The sequence below is a fragment of the Oncorhynchus mykiss genome, chromosome 9, assembly GCF_057628025.1.
Source record: "Oncorhynchus mykiss isolate SJ-2025 chromosome 9, ASM5762802v1, whole genome shotgun sequence".
NCBI lineage: Eukaryota > Metazoa > Chordata > Actinopteri > Salmoniformes > Salmonidae > Oncorhynchus > Oncorhynchus mykiss.
The window spans coordinates 60,042,318-60,059,763 of NC_143030.1; the positions used below are offsets into that span (position 1 = coordinate 60,042,318).

The following is a 17,446-nucleotide window of genomic DNA, read 5'->3' on the forward strand; positions in this document are numbered from 1 at the left end:
CTGATTTGTGTCCTTATTTTGGGGTTACAAAACAAGTAAAGTCTGGTAAAAAAGATAGTTGTGGCAAGTCTGTGGTGATGGAGGCAGGCAGACAGACACACTGAGCTGACGCTGAGTGATGTCCTCTGTGGTCAGGTCTGCTAGGAGGAAAGGGAAACGGGAACAATGGGAGCCAAAGTGTCAGTGTAAATCTCAGGCCCAACTCCACACATAGAGCCAAAGACTCAGTGTAAATCTCAGGCCCAACTCCACACATAGAGCCAAAGACTCAGTGTAAATCTCAGGCCCAACTCCACACATAGAGCCAAAGACTCAGTGTAAATCTCAGGCCCAACTCCACACATAGAGCCAAAGACTCAGTGTAAATCTCAGGCCCAACTCCACACATAGAGCCAAAGACTCAGTGTAAATCTCAGGCCCAACTCCACACATAGAGCCAAAGACTCAGCGACTGGCTGGCCCTCCAAATTAGCCATCTCAAAATAAAAAGCCCAACAAAACAGGAAGTGTTGACCAAGTGACATCTGCTCCACTTTGGTCAGACACCTCCCCCTCCGTCCTTCTCCCTCCATCCCCCCCTCCTCCCACTCTCCCTCCCCCTCCTCCTCTTGTTGACCCTGACTGGAATGGAGTCTCTAATTGGCATGGATTCCACATCTATTTTGGGGTGGGAGGAACACTTCTTTCAGGCTTTGCTGCTAATTTCAATGGTGACTTTTGTTTGTCCTCCTCATCAGAGGTCCTGATCCATCGGCCGGGAGGATATGTAGCACAAACAACATCCTCCAAGGAAAAAAGGCTTGAATATGTCTGAGCATAATGTGTATGCAGTTTTTAAAAAGTAACATTGCTGAAGATATTTGCAGTTGAAACGATAACAAAGTGAACCACTGCTACTGTAAAAAGCAACAACAACAAAAAGGAAACTGCCCATCCATGATATAAAAAATATGTTGAGGCTATACAGTGTTTGTTTACATTGACTTTGTTTACAAATATTGGAGTAAAACAAGCTTATATTTGGGGTTCTGATGGGGTATGACAGTTGAACTAACTCATGAGGCATTGTGGTGCTGTAAAGGGCAAACCGTCTTACCACGCCCTTCCAGAACCTTCCCAGTTAGGAGGCTAATGGAGCCCAGCTGGGGTTCTGGAAGGGTGTGGTAAGACGGTTTGCTCTTTACAGCACCACACTTATTAATACGTTATATCTTTCAAGAATCAATGGGTACATATCATTAATGAGTTATATCCTTCAAGAATCAATGGGTACATATCATTAATGAGTTATATCCTTCAAGAATCAATGTGTACATATCATTAATGAGTTATATCCTTCAAGAATCAATGGGTACATATCATTAATGAGTTATATCCTTCAAGAATCAATGTGTACATATCATTAATGAATTATATCCTTCAAGAATCAATGGGTACATATCATTAATGAGTTATATCTTTCAAGAATCAATGGGTACATATCATTAATGAGTTATATCCTTCAAGAATCAATGGGTACATATCATTAATGAGTTATATCCTTCAAGAATCAATGGGTACATATAATTAATGAGTTATATCCTTCAAGAATCAATGTGTACATATCATTAATGAGTTATATCCTTCAAGAATCAATGGGTACATATCATTAATGAGTTATATCCTTCAAGAATCAATGGATACATATCATTAATGAGTTATATCCTTCAAGAATCAATGTGTACATATCATGAATAAATTATATATTTCAAGAATCAATGGGTACATATCATTAATGAGTTATATCCTTCAAGAATCAATGGGTACATATCATTAATGAGTTATATCCTTCAAGAATCAATGTGTACATATCATTAATGAGTTATATCCTTCAAGAATCAATGGGTACATATCATAAATGAGTTATATCCTTCAAGAATCAATGGATACATATCATTAATGAGTTATATCCTTCAAGAATCAATGGGTACATATCATTAATGAGTTATATCCTTCAAGAATCAATGTATACATATCATTAATGAGTTATATCCTTCAAGAATCAATGTGTACATATCATTAATGAGTTATATCCTTCAAGAATCAATGGGTACATATCATTAATGAGTTATATCCTTCAAGAATCAATGGGTACATATCATTAATGAGTTATATCCTTCAAGAATCAATGGGTACATATCATTAATGAGTTATATCCTTCAAGAATCAATGTATACATATCATTAATGAGTTATATCCTTCAAGAATCAATGTGTACATATCATTAATGAGTTATATCCTTCAAGAATCAATGTGTACATATCATTAATGAGTTATATATTTCAAGAATCAATGGGTACATATCATTAATGAGTTATATCTTTCAAGAATCAATGGGTACATATCATTAATGAGTTATATCCTTCAAGAATCAATGGGTACATATCATTAATGAGTTATATCCTTCAAGAATCAATGGGTACATATAATTAATGAGTTATATCCTTCAAGAATCAATGTGTACATATCATTAATGAGTTATATCCTTCAAGAATCAATGGGTACATATCATTAATGAGTTATATCCTTCAAGAATCAATGGATACATATCATTAATGAGTTATATCCTTCAAGAATCAATGTGTACATATCATGAATAAATTATATATTTCAAGAATCAATGGGTACATATCATTAATGAGTTATATCCTTCAAGAATCAATGTGTACATATCATGAATAAATTATATATTTCAAGAATCAATGGGTACATATCATTAATGAGTTATATCCTTCAAGAATCAATGGATACATATCATTAATGAGTTATATCCTTCAAGAATCAATGTGTACATATCATTAATGAGTTATATCCTTCAAGAATCAATGTGTACATATCATTAATGAGTTATATCCTTCAAGAATCAATGGGTACATATCATAAATGAGTTATATCCTTCAAGAATCAATGGATACATATCATTAATGAGTTATATCCTTCAAGAATCAATGGGTACATATCATTAATGAGTTATATCCTTCAAGAATCAATGTATACATATCATTAATGAGTTATATCCTTCAAGAATCAATGTGTACATATCATTAATGAGTTATATCCTTCAAGAATCAATGGGTACATATCATTAATGAGTTATATCCTTCAAGAATCAATGGGTACATATCATTAATGAGTTATATCCTTCAAGAATCAATGGGTACATATCATTAATGAGTTATATCCTTCAAGAATCAATGGGTACATATCATTAATGAGTTATATCCTTCAAGAATCAATGGGTACATATCATTAATGAGTTATATCCTTCAAGAATCAATGGGTACATATCATTAATGAGTTATATCCTTCAAGAATCAATGTGTACATATCATTAATGAGTTATATCCTTCAAGAATCAATGTGTACATATGAATTAGTTCAAAAATGGATGTAGCAACTGCAGATTGCCCATTTAATGCAAAGGTGCCCCCCCCCCCCCCCCCCAGTGTCTGAGTGTGTGTGTCTGAGTGTGAGTGTTAGTGTGCACAGTTTCTTAGGGTTTGTAGATAAGTCTTGTCACTCTGTACACACTAAAGTATTGGAGACAGTCTATAGAACTGTCAGTGGTGACAGTCAGGGATATGACCATTGTCTACCACACTATTACCACTGTATCCTCTGGTCTACATTCCAGTGTATGCTAAAATGTTCCCTTTTAATACAACATTTACTCCACTACGACACACTACAAAGCACTATACTTGCCCAAGCTGAAAACACAAGTCAAGTTCAACAGCGGAAGGGTTCAGTTCAGTGCACGCTGCGATTAATATTTGACTCTGCTGGTCATATATGAAGGTTTGAATATCTTGAAGAACAATCTGTCCTTAATGGCCATGTACTCTTAGAATCTCCACTCAGGGAGAGGAGGAGAGGGGAGAGGAGGAGAGGGTAGAGAGCAGAGGGGAGAGGGGGAGAGGGTAGAGAGCAGAGGGGAGAGGAGAGGGGAGAGGAGGAGAGGGGAGAGAACAGAGGGTAGAGAGCAGAGGGGAGAGGAGGAGAGGGTAGAGAGCAGAGGGGAGAGCAGAGGGGAGGGGAGAGGTGGAGAGAGCAGAGGGGAGAGGAGAGGGGAGGGGAGAGGTGGAGAGAGCAGAGGGGAGAGGAGAGGGTAGAGAGCAGAGGAGAGGAGAGGAGGAGAGCAGAGGAGAGGAGAGGAGGAGAGGAGAGGGGAGAGGAGGAGAGGGTAGAGAGCAGAGGAGAGGGGAGAGGAGTAGAGAGTAGAGAGCAGAGGAGAGGAGAGGAGAGGGTAGAGAGCATAGGAGAAGAGAGGAGGAGAGGGGAGAGGGTAGAGAGCAGAGGAGAGGAGGAGAGGGGAGAGAGTAGAGAGCAGAAGAGAGGAGGAGAGGGGAGAGGAGCAGAGGGTAGAGAGCAGAGGAGAGGAGGAGAGGGGAGAGGGTAGAGAGCAGAGGGGAGAGGAGAGGGGAGAGGGTAGAGAGCAGAGGAGGAGAGGAGGAGATGGGAGAGGAGGAGAGGAGGAGATGGGAGAGGAGGAGAGGGTAGAGAGCAGAGGAGAGGAGGAGAGGGGAGACGAGGAGAGGGTAGAGACCAGAGGAGAGGAGAGGAGGATAGGGGAGAGGAGGAGAGGGTAGAGAGCAGAGCGGAACGCAGAGGGGAGAGAGTAGAGAGCAGAGTAGAGGAGGAGAGGGGAGAGGAGATGGTAGAGAGCAGAGGGGAGGGGAGAGGATAAGAAAGGGGAGAGAGGTCGAAGCAGGGGATTGTTATGACAACCTGACACCCCTGAGAAAGTCACCGTGTTATTATGATCCACCCTCTATGTGTGTGTTGTACTCCTGAGGAGGAGTCTTCCACCATCTCTCAGTATAATTCAACACCTCCTTCCCTCTTCCTGCAGGCCCACCTATTGCTGTGTGTGTGTGTGTGTGTGTGTGTGTGTGTGTGTGTGTGTGTATGTGTTTAGTGCACGAGGTCAACCCTGGCATGCCATTCCTGTCTGCAGCACAGGATTTCCTGCAGGGTTAGCTGTGCTGTGTACGTCTCGGAGCTGCCCTTTGTTTGAAACATAACGGAACTGTTCCAGCCAAACACAACTTTTAGGATGGACACCACATCTCATCAGCTACAACAGGTAGCATAGCCCTGTAAACTTCAGGACTGAATAAGGAGGGCTGTGACGGCCTTGACATTTGAGAATATGGTACTTGGCCAGGCCAATGTACACGTTCACCGACATAACTATTCAGAAAGAAACAAGTGGCTTTTATCTCTGCAACTTGTACCATTATTATCAGTAGCATATTAGTATTCAAGTTATTACCTCTAAGTATTAGTCTAGTCTACAGATTAAGAAATGTAAGATTGGAGAGGATTGTCACTGACACACCGTCACACATAGGTAATAAGAAACATAGGCAATAAGAAACATGGATTTTCACTATTACACCCTGTTACTGGTTTTTCCTTTTTGTATTGTTTTTCATGTGTCCATTTTGTTGAAATGTTACTGTTCTCTTAGGCCTATAGGGCCTTGTGTAAAAAAGGGGAGGTAACAATTCTGTTTGTAGACTTTTATATGAATTTACTTCCAAATATATATTTTTTTAAACAAGCCATTACACTTTTTTATTATCATGGCATTTCATCATTATTATTTAAGGTTATTACTTATAATTTATATTAATATATAATATAGACAGTAAGAAATGGCAGATTGAAGAGGATCTGTTGCATTTACGTATGTCAAAATAAAGATGTCTACCTTTCCTGCATATAAAAAAAGTACTTACTTATCCTATTTTGACGCACCGAACCAAAAACACTCCCACTCCTAAAGTCACAAACCCTGCTGCTGCGGTCATTCGATGGCAGTGTAGAGAGGACACCGTAATGAGAGAAATTGTCACACCCTGATCTGTTTCACCTGTCTTTGTTCTCGTCTCCACCCCCCTCCAGGTGTCGCCCATCTTCCCATTATCCCCATTGTATACCTGTTTTCTCTTGTCTGTAGCCAGTTCATGCTATCTGGTCAAGCCTAACAGCATGGTTTTCCGTGCGCCTGGTTTTCCTAGTTTCTGTTTTCAACCTGTTCGGCCTGCCCTGACACTGAGCCCGCCTGCCTGACCATTCAGTCTGCCCTGACCTCGAGCCTGCCTGCCAGAGGTGGGACCAAGTCATTGGTTTACAAGTCAGAAGTAAGTCTCAAGTCTTAGCACTCAAGTCCCAAGTTAAGTCCCAAGTCAAGACAGGCAAGTCCGAGTCAAGTCTTAAGTCCTAGACTTTGAGTTTTGAGTCTTAAACAAGTCATATGCTCAACACCAAATGTAATACCATTTCATATTTTTAACGAGTAATAGTTAGTATATTACATTTACGCAAATCATTAATGCTTTTATATATATATGTGTGTATATATATATATATATATATATATATATATATATATATATATATATATATATATATTACTTTCCAAATAAACATATTTCCATGTTAATACATGGGTAGCCATGAGAAAGACCCCCACTATGGGGCACAATCGGGTGATGTAGGCTTGTACACAATCGCCCAACCTTCTCTCACACACTCTGTAGGCTCACTCTGTGTGTGGTTACAGTAGTAGTATGTCAATGGTTTTAGGAACAGCAGTAACATCAGGCAGGATTTAGGCTACCAACTGCCTAGCCAGTTGTAGGTCAATCTTGGTTGCAATGATCACGTTCCATTGACTGACTGTGTGGAGGCTCATTGACTTAATGTTACTTAGCCTACATGCTACACAAGCAAAGTTATATATAGTTGCAATCCGTTTTTTGTTGACGACAGCGTAGTCTTTATAACCGAAAATAATACTTTAGGGTATCATCTTTCCAGGGTCTCCAACTGAATTCACCCACTGACGTTCCTCTGCATTGCCACACACAACTTTTTCTCCGCTGGCACAATTTGATTGGCTGCTGTCCGATTCAAACTGTAATCCGTTAAATGAAGAGTTGATGCGCTGCACACTTTTTAATAGCATCATTTTTTATATTTGGCCTTGGGGAGGGTATCAAGTCAGGTCGAGTCATAAGGCTCAAGTCCAAGTTAAGTCACGAGTCATTGGTGTCAAGCTGCAAGTCATCATATGTGACTCAACTTGAGTCCAAGTCATGTGACTTGAGTCCACACCTCTGCTGCCTGCCCCCTGTACCTTTCGGGACTCTGACCTGGTTAATGAACTTCTGCCTGCCCTCGACCTACCCCTTGTATTTGAATAAATATCAGAGACTCGACCATCTGTGTCTGCATCTGGGTCTCGCCCTGTGTTGTTATAGTACTAATATTATAGCACTCTTACCTAGCTGATGAGTCTGGTCTTTTACTGGACAGGCGGATATGTAATGGCCTGTAGCACCACAACAGGCAACTGTTGGAGTTAAGCCTCTGTAGTCGTCCCTGAGGTGACAACCTAGCTCTGCCCCATTGCGTAGGCACAGTAGAAAATGAGTGTCAATATAGCAGCGTTCTTGATCATTGTCATGCCGTTGTTGACAACACAAGCCTATGTATCTGGCTGTGGGTCAGTCAGGGTAGATATTCACTAGTGAGGCCTGGCTGTGGGTCAGTCAGGGTAGATATTCACTAGTGAGGCCTGGCTGTGGGTCAGTCAGGGTAGATATTCACTAGTGAGGCCTGGCTGTGGGTCAGTCAGGGTAGATATTCACTAGTGAGGCCTGGCTGTGGGTCAGTCAGGGTAGATATTCACTAGTGAGGCCTGGCTGTGGGTCAGTCAGGGTAGATATTCACTAGTGAGGCCTGGCTGTGGGTCAGTCAGGGTAGATATTCACTAGTGAGGCCTGGCTGTGGGTCAGTCAGGGTAGATATTCACTAGTGAGGCCTGGCTGTGGGTCAGTCAGGGTAGGTAGTCACTAGTGAGGTCTGGCTGTGGGTCAGTCAGGTAGTGAGTCGCTCGTTCCCGAGGGGACTCAGATGCCTTCGGATCCTCTCGGAAATGCAGGCGTTGGGGACTTCCGGGGTTCTTGGGGGGCGAGCAAGCAGCCGTGGACGAACGAGTGGGGCCAAAAACAGACCTCTCCCTCCTGCGCTCCCATAGACGTCCATCGATCCTTACGGTTAAGGCTATGAGGGAGTTGAGGTCCAGGGGTAACTCCCGAGCTCGTCTTTAATCTCCTTGGATAGTCCATGAAGAAAGGTAAGGAACAGAGACTCTGGTTTCCAGGCACTCTTGGCGGCTAACGTGCGAAAGTCTACTGCGTAGTCTGCCACACTACGGGATTATTGGCGTAATCGAAGTAGCTTTTGGGCCACCTCTCTCCCAGACACCGGAGAATCGAATACCTTCCTCACCTCTGCAATGAAATTCTACAAATGGCGGGTAGTTGCTCCCAAACCGCTGTTGCCCAGGAGAGCACTTTACCAGACATTAGCATTATAAGATACGCTATTCTCGAACGGTCCGAAGGGAAGGAAGAGGACTGCAGCTCAAAGATGAGGGAGCACTGGGAAAGAAACGACTAGCAGGTTCCAGGGTCCCCAACATAGCGCTCAGGAGGACGTAGGCGGGGTTCTCGGGAAGCTGGGTAGGCTGTACAGAATCATCACCGGCAGGGGAATTACTGAGGCATGCTGCCTGATAAATAGTCCATGGAATTGCTCTAGTAAGTCTTGAAACCCTTGTCATGGCATCCAAACAGCATATGGAGAACGTCCATATGACCTGGTTTATGAACTTCTGCCCTGACCTGGAGCCTGCCTGCCCCCCTGTACCTTCGGACTCTGACCTGGTTTATGAACTTCTGCCCTGACCTGGAGCCTGCCTGCCCCCCTGTGCCTCCGGACTCTGACCTGGTTTATGAACTTCTGCCCTGACCTGGAGCCTGCCTGCCCCCCTGTGCCTTCGGACTCTGACCTGGTTTATGGACTTTTGCCAGTCCTTGACCTGCCTATTGCCTGCCCCTTGTATTTTAATAAATATCAGAGTCTCAAACCATCTGCCTCCTGTGTCTGCATCTAGGTCTAGCCCTGTGTCGTCATAGAAATAATGTAGCCTAAGCTACTAAAAATAGGCCTTTTACAAGATGAAATCATGACAGGAGCGTTTGATTCTTATTAAAGAGATGGAGTCCAGACATGCTACTTTAGAACACTTTCTGAATTTACATAATATAATACTACTGGTATATAGGCCTTGTGACGTTGCTCTCTGGAATCATTCTTACATAGGTATTCCTCTTGTCCAGACGGGATTGTGCAGTGGGATGGCGAATGCATCGTCTGTGGATCTATTGGGGTGGTATACAATTTGAAGTGGGTCTAGGGTGTCAGGTAAGGTAGAGGTGATATGATCCTTAACTAGCCTCTCAAATCACTTCATGAAGGCAGAAGTGAGTGCTATACTCATTTAGTTCAGTTACCATTGCTTTCTTGGGTACTTGTAGAGTCGCCGGCTTTATGGCTTCATGTTTGCTAATAAAATCCTCACATTGACAAGAAAAATCTTCCTCGATTTGTCTCCTCACTGTTCCAATCCAACCATTTGGTCAACCTCACAGGCCTAGAGAGAGAATCAGCGAACTCACAAACAAACACCACGTAAAAGGACCCGTCAATCAAAGCCACCAGCGGTTGTCAGACACAAGAGCAAATATTTCTCCTTAACTTTTTATTTATTTTTAAACTAGGCCTCCATTAGGCTTTCCGAAAGAAGAATATCAAATAGGAATTGACAGGGAAAGTATGAAGGGGAGAGACAGCTATGCTATAGTATGACAATCATTAAAATAGAAACAAATACACACGTCCATAGCCTATTTATCAGCGTTGATTAGACTATAAATTAAGAAAAGGTCTATATCAAATTATACCATGCCAGGTTGGAGAGGATTGGTGCATTGTCCATTTGACCAACATTAGCGCATTAAGCCTCTCTCCTCTATTCTCTTATCCTCTCCTCCCTTGTCCCCTCTCCTCTATTCTTTTATCCTCTCCTCCCTTGTCCCCTCTCCTCTATTATCTTATCCTCTCCTCCCTTGTCCCCTCTCCTCTATTATTTTATCCTCTCCTCCCTTGGCCTCTTCTCTATTCTCTTATCCTCTCCTCCCTTGTCCCCTCTCCTCTATCTTATCCTGTCTTCCCTTGTCCCCTCTCCTCTATTATCTTATCCTCTCCTCCCTTGTCCACTCTCCTCTATTATCTTATCCTCTCCTCCCTTGTCCACTCTCCTCTATTATCTTATCCTCTCCTCCCTTGTCCACTCCTCCCCTCTCTCTGAGCTGTAGCAGTATGATAGACAGAGTCGGGTCAGATAAGAGGGGTTGAGAGAGCGCAGCAGTATGTATATTTTCTCTGCAGGGTAAGTATGTCAGGAATTACAGCAGGAATGTTCATGGCCCACTGTGTCCATCGACCTCCCACTAATAAAGGTTTAGAACATAACTTACAACAAAGAGCATACACAACAGGGACATCAGAAAAGAAACTCCATCTAGAAAAAGCACCAGAGATGAGTATGACTTCTGAAATACAGTTGCTTAAACTTTCCCAGAGGAAGAAAATATAACCAGCTGTGGAATAATACATTGTATCCTGTAAATGGCTTCTCTCAGGCTGGTGTGTGACTGTTATAGTGTGATCCTGTAAATGGCTTCTCTCAGGCTGGTGTGTGACTGTTATAGTGTGATCCTGTGAGTGTGACTGTTATAGTGTGATCCTGTGAGTGTGACTGTTATAGTGTGATCCTGTGAGTGTGACTGTTATAGTGTGATCCTGTCAGTGTGACTGTTATAGTGTGATCCTGTCAGTGTGACTGTTATAGTGTGATCCTGTCAGTGTGACTGTTATAGTGTGATCCTGTAAATGGCTTCTCTCAGGCTGGTGTGTGACTGTTATAGTGTGATCCTGTGAGTGTGACTGTTATAGTGTGATCCTGTCAGTGTGACTGTTATAGTGTGATCCTGTCAGTGTGACTGTTATAGTGTGATCCTGTAAATGGCTTCTCTCAGGCTGGTGTGTGACTGTTATAGTGTGATCCTGTGAGTGTGACTGTTATAGTGTGATCCTGTCAGTGTGACTGTTATAGTATGATCCTGTGACTGTGACTGTTATAGTGTGATCCTGTCAGTGTGACTGTCATAGTGTGATCCTGTCAGTGTGACCCTGTCCTTGTGTCATCCTGTCAGTGTGACCCTGTCATTGTTTGATCCTGTCAGTGTGACCCTGTCATTGTGTGACCCTGTCAGTGTGCCTGTCATAGTGTGATTCTGTCAGTGTGACCCTGTCAGTGTGACTGTCACAGTGTAATCCTGTCAGTGTGACTGTCATAGTGTGATCCTGTCATAGTGTGACTGGTATAGTGTGATCCTGTCAGTGTGACTGTCAGTGTGATCCTGTCAGTGTGACCCTGTCACAGTGTGATCCTGTCAGTGTGACTGGTATAGTGTGACCCTGTCACAGTGTGACCCTGTCAGTGTGATCCTGTCAGTGTGACTGGTATAGTGTGACCCTGTCACAGTGTGACTAGTATAGTGTGACCTTGTCATAGTGCGATCATGTCAGTGTGACTGGTATAGTGTGACCCTGTCACAGTGTGACTGGTATAGTGTGATCCTGTCATAGTGTGACCCTGTCATAGTGTGACCCTGTCAGTGAGACTGTCATAGTGTGGTCCTGTCAGTGTGACTGTTAGTGTGACCCTGTCATAGTGTGACCCTGTCATAGTGTGACCTTGTCATTGTGATCCTGTCATAGTGTGATCCTGTCAGTGTGTGATCCTGTCAGTGTGACCCTGTCACAGTGTGACCCTGTCACAGTGTGATCCTGTCAGTGTGATCCTGTCAGTGTGTGATCCTGTCAGTGTGTGATCCTGTCAGTGTGATCCTGTCAGTGTGTGATCCTGTCAGTGTGACCCTGTCATAGTGACCCTGTCATAGTGTGATCCTGTCACTGTGTGATCCTGTCAGTGTGTGATCCTGTCAGTGTGATCCTGTCATAGTGTGATCCTGTCATAGTGTGATCCTGTCAGTGTGACCCTGTCAGTGTGATCCTGTCAGTGTGATCCTGTCATAGTGTGATCCTGTCAGTGTGTGATCCTGTCAGTGTGATCCTGACATAGTGTGATCCTGTCAGTGTGATCCTGTCAGTGTGATCCTGTCAGTGTGTGATCCTGTCAGTGTGACCCTGTCACAGTGTGATCCTGTCAGTGTGTGATCCTGTCAGTGTGTGATCCTGTCAGTGTGTGACCCTGTCATAGTGTGACCCTGTCACAGTGTGATCCTGTCAGTGTGTGATCCTGTCAGTGTGTGATCATGTCAGTGTGACCCTGTCATAGTGTGATCCTGTCAGTGTGATCCTGTCAGTGTGATCCTGTCAGTGTGATCCTGTCAGTGTGTGATCCTGTCAGTGTGACCCTGTCACAGTGTGATCCTGTCAGTGTGACCCTGTCACAGTGTGATCCTGTCAGTGTGTGACCCTGTCATAGTGTGACCCTGTCATAGTGTGATCCTGTCAGTGTGTGATCCTGTCAGTGTGATCCTGACATAGTGTGATCCTGTCAGAGTGTGATCCTGTCAGTGTGTGACCCTGTCAGTGTGATCCTATCATAGTGTGATCCTGTCAGTGTGATCCTGTCAGTGTGTGATCCTGTCAGTGTGACCCTGTCACAGTGTGATCCTGTCAGTGTGTGATCCTGTCAGTGTGTGATCCTGTCAGTGTGTGACCCTGTCATAGTGTGACCCTGTCACAGTGTGATCCTGTCAGTGTGTGATCCTGTCAGTGTGTGATCCTGTCAGTGTGACCCTGTCATAGTGTGATCCTGTCAGTGTGACCCTGTCAGTGTGTGATCCTGTCAGTGTGTGATCCTGTCAGTGTGACCCTGTCAGTGTGATCCTGTCATAGTGTGATCCTGTCATAGTGTGATCCTGTCAGTGTGACCCTGTCAGTGTGACCCTGTCAGTGTGACCCTGTCAGTGTGATCCTGTCATAGTGTGATCCTGTCAGTGTGATCCTGTCAGTGTGATCCTGTCAGTGTGTGATCCTGTCACAGTGTGATCCTGTCAGTGTGTGACCCTGTCATAGTGTGACCCTGTCATAGTGTGACCCTGTCATAGTGTGATCCTGTCAGTGTGACCCTGTCATAGTGTGATCCTGTCAGTGTGATCCTGTCATAGTGTGATTCTGTCATAGTGTGATCCTGTCAGTGTGTGATCCTGTCAGTGTGTGATCCTGTCAGTGTGTGATCCTGTCAGTGTGTGATCCTGTCAGTGTGTGATCCTGTCAGTGTGTGACTGGTATAGTGTGATCCTGTCAGTGTGACTGGTATAGTGTGATCCTGTCAGTGTGACTGGTATAGTGTGACCGTGTCACAGTGTGACCCTGTCATAGTGCGATCCTGTCAGTGTGACTGGTATAGTGTGACCCTGTCACAGTGTGACCTTGTCACAGTGTGACCCTGTCATAGTGTGACTGGTATAGTGTGACCCTGTCACAGTGTGACCCTGTCATAGTGCGATCATGTCAGTGTGACTGGTATAGTGTGACCCTGTCACAGTGTGACCCTGTCATAGTGTGACTGGTATAGTGTGATCCTGTCAGTGTGACTGGTATAGTGTGACTCTGTCATAGTGTGACCCTGTCACAGTGTGACCCTGTCATAGTGTGACTGGTATAGTGTGATCCTGTCAGTGTGACCCTGTCATAGTGTGACTGGTATAGTGTGATCCTGTCAGTGTGACCCTGTCATAGTGTGACTGGTATAGTGTGATCCTGTCAGTGTGACTGGTAAAGTGTGATGTGATCCTATCAGACCAGCTCATTTGATTGTGTGGTAGGACAGGGCTGCCAGAGAGCTATTTATAGACAACCAATGCAAGGTGTGCTTCCAGCCCTCATCGTTATGTAAATCACCTGAGGCCTACCTGTGTGTGTGTGTGTGTGTGTGTGTGTGTGTGTGTGTGTGTTATCTGATTGCAGCAGCTCTAGCAGAGAGAGAGATCAGCATTGAAAGGTTCTGCCCACAGGGCAGCTTGTATAACAAGGATAACAAACATAGCGAAGTGAAATGGACCTGTCAACAGTGGCTGACAGCTCCAGGGAAAACACAGACCAGTTTAGTTTCTGAATAAAAACAGACAAGCACATCTCGTTATATATATGTATATATATATATATACACTGTTCAAGACAGAATAGATTACAGGTACCTGTAGACAAGGGAAACAACGTCAAAGCTAACCAATGTCAACTCACAATGTGTGTGTGTGTGTGTGTGTGTGTGTGTGTGTGTGTGTGTGTGTGTCTACCTCTTTCTTTGACAGTAGAGCAGAGTTTTATGCATTATGCATTCTGTCCAGGCTAAAGTTTCCTCTGTCCTGACCTGAGTTTCCAAAACACCTCAGGTTTCCGTTTGCAGGTTCAGGAGGTGCAGAGCGAAAACAACACGATGGGCCATGTATTATGAGGGTCTCACTGTCTCTCCATACAGTTGGTGTTACTACGGAACATGAGACAGAGTCCATTACCGTAACATGGGTTATTGAAATACTGTTCACTGTTCAAAAAGTTGGACAAAAGCTCTCAGAACTGGGCCTTAAAACCTCCTGCGCCGCTCTTAAAGGGGTCACAACCAAGTGTCTGTGTCCCTCTGCACTTATCCAGTTTCTCTATCCCCTCTCTCCCTTTATCTCGCTCTCCACAGGCTTCTGTTTTGTTTTTGTAACCAGCCATTACTCCCTTTACAAAGACAGAGCAGTGTGAATATGAGTTCCAGAGAGCCAGACAGACCCAGAAAGCAGGGAGAACAGAGCAGTGTGAATATGAGTTCCAGAGAGCCAGACAGTCCCAGAAAGCAGGGAGAACAGAGCAAGAGCTTTAATCTTCATCAGAAAAGCGCTCAGCCTTTTTTTTAAATTAGACATACGCACACAAACAAACAAACACACAGCCCTCCCCACCAACTGCTCCCCTGACTTCATTTTTGATAGTAGTCTATTGTTTCCTGCTCAAGCATGGACGTCTTAGTGATCAGAACTCATGTTTCAGCCACATACAGGGGGACAGAGACTGAGACAGAAACAAGGCCAGGTTCCAAACAACATGCCAACCACGCTTCAAAATAGCAAGAGATGAGAACACACATAGCAGCCCTTCTGCCTCTGCTTTCTGTGCTCTATAATTAGTCAGAGGTGCTACACCCTTCTCTTCTCATCTTTGAGCAGACCACATCCTCCTTCTATCACTCTTACTGCCGCTATTCAGGCTCAGCTCCCAGACAGACAGAGCCTTGCTCTGCTTTGCCCTGGGCCATCCCATAAACACCACCAGAGATCAGGGGGCTGATGTAACCATGGCAACCACAGCAGGCAAAAGGAAGTGCAGTCTATAAAAATACAACAATGAGACAGAAAGAAACACTTCCTGTTTGCAAAGTTTAGCCTCGGTTTGGTTTTCTTCTGGTGAGATGGTATTATGTAAAGCTATAACCAAAGCCAAGCTCAGTGGCCAAATGAACGCAAATACACACTTCAGATGCAAACATAGAACATATGCACTTTACTACTGTTGTTAAATAACCACGTGACGCTGTTCTGAAATGAACAGTAGTAAACAATGTACACCAGATGTTTCTACAAATAAACCACGAGTGTAGAGATATAACTCTTCAACTTTTCAGACAGGCTCTGTCAAATGATTGTGTTGCTAGTTCAGTATTGTCAAGACAAAGCTATTCCTGTAGAGGGTGAAAAAAAATACTTTCTTCCTCACATGGAATTTGAGCTGAAAGATGAGGGGCCAGAAGGACTCTTCTCTCCAGCCTCCACCGCTCCAGCTTCATTCAGCCAGTAGCCCAGCCAGTAAATGGCTGAAGGGGAGCTGCTACCCATTCAACTGAGTGACTTAATGGATAACTCACTACATAGGCGCCAGGACAACAAACAAATGAACCAACAGCAACAGAGAGAAGAGAGATGGAAGAGTTAGTAAGGGATTGATAGTTAAAACCGACTCTGTTTCATCAAGGCCATTGACTCCTATAAACCTGAATGTATTAGTAATAATGTACTGTAAAACACGTGTCTTCCTCAGCATTCAGTGGTGTCTTGCCACAGTCATGATATTGGTGTTTTTCTCTTAACTGTTGCTAAACCAACCTTGTGCAAGACAGGATTTCCAATCATAACACCTGTCACTCACATACTGTATACCCTGATACCTCCCTCTCTCTTTTTGTTGTTGAGGGTCTGAAGGAATCCACAGCTGTCAGTGCCATTCAGACCATCTGCTTCAGAAGCAGCTGGTGAGCCTATCTGGTCAGTCACTCCCTTAAAGGGATAACCTCCCCCACACAAAGAAAATCATGAAACTCCTGTCAATTTGGTGAAAGTCAATGCTCTATCAGTGGTTAAAATACAAATGGTCACCATGATTTTACTTCTAAGTCTGTGAAATGAGGAAATCGTGTAGGAACTTGTCATTCCTTGTTAATGAAGAGAGCATTATCCCTTATCACATTTCATAACAATTTAAAATGATGACCTGCACTTCAGATCCCCAAATCAGCCAATAGATGGTATGGGCATACTTGTCCAGAACACATCCATCAGTCTATATCGTCATGACATTCTACATTTGAGTCTTTATCAGACACACTTATCCAGAGTAACTTACAGGAGCAATTAGGGTTAAGTGCCTTGCTCAAGGGCACATCGACAGATTTTTCACCTAGTCTGCTCAGGAATTCGAACCAGTGACCTTTCGGTTACTGGCCCAACGCTCTTAACCGCTAGGCTAGCTACTGACTCACATGACAAAGTCTATATTTTTCTTAGATGTATTCAATCTAAACATTGCACCAAATTATTCAACTCAGCTTCTCCTTCAAGTAACCTACCACCTCGCAACGCGCCCGCTGTGTCTGTGGGAAACGTGGGAAAGGGCCGTTGTTGTCGTAGCAACATACTGGGCAGCTGAGACAAACTGCAGGTTGAAATTCTTAAATTAATAGTGCAGTTGGTTTCGGTGATTTTACAGCCAGCTAGCTACTTCACATGCTGATATTGACTTTGGTAGTTTTGTGTGTAGCTAGCTAGCCAGACAGCGTAAGAAAGAGCATTGCATTGTGGGCTTTGTAGTCAAATTGAGCTGCAACAGATTTGCATAACTATTTTCACAAATTGAAACATTTGTCCACAAAAAAAATATTGTTTTCACATATTAATGTTATTTATCAGTGTTAATCATAGGAATTAGTGGTTTGGATTATCCCTTTAAAGCCTCTGTGTGCATGTGTGTGTGTGTGTGTGTGCGTGTGCGTGTGCGTGTGCGTGTGTGTGTGTGTGCGTGTGTGCGTGTGTGCGTGTGTGCGTGTGTGTGTGTGTGTACGCGCGCGGGTGTGGATGCCTGCTCGTTTGTCTCAGAGTATTTAGAGTGTTTCTCTGTTTGTCCATACCTTAGTCTT

General features: G+C 43.8%; 1 protein-coding gene across 23 annotated transcripts in view; it reads right to left on the bottom strand.

Moving 5' to 3' along the window:
* Positions 1-17,446, bottom strand: part of LOC110531207 (histone deacetylase 7) — a 71,945-nt gene that overhangs the window by 31,885 nt on the left and 22,614 nt on the right. For 4 of the 23 annotated variants that reach the window (XM_090184779.1, XM_090184773.1, XM_090184775.1 and 1 more), the window contains exon 2: positions 14,292-14,482. The exons of the other annotated variants lie outside the window; for them this stretch is intronic. The gene's annotated coding sequence lies outside the window, so the exon portion shown is untranslated. The remainder of the gene's footprint in view (positions 1-14,291; positions 14,483-17,446) is intronic. 23 annotated transcript variants of the gene reach the window in all.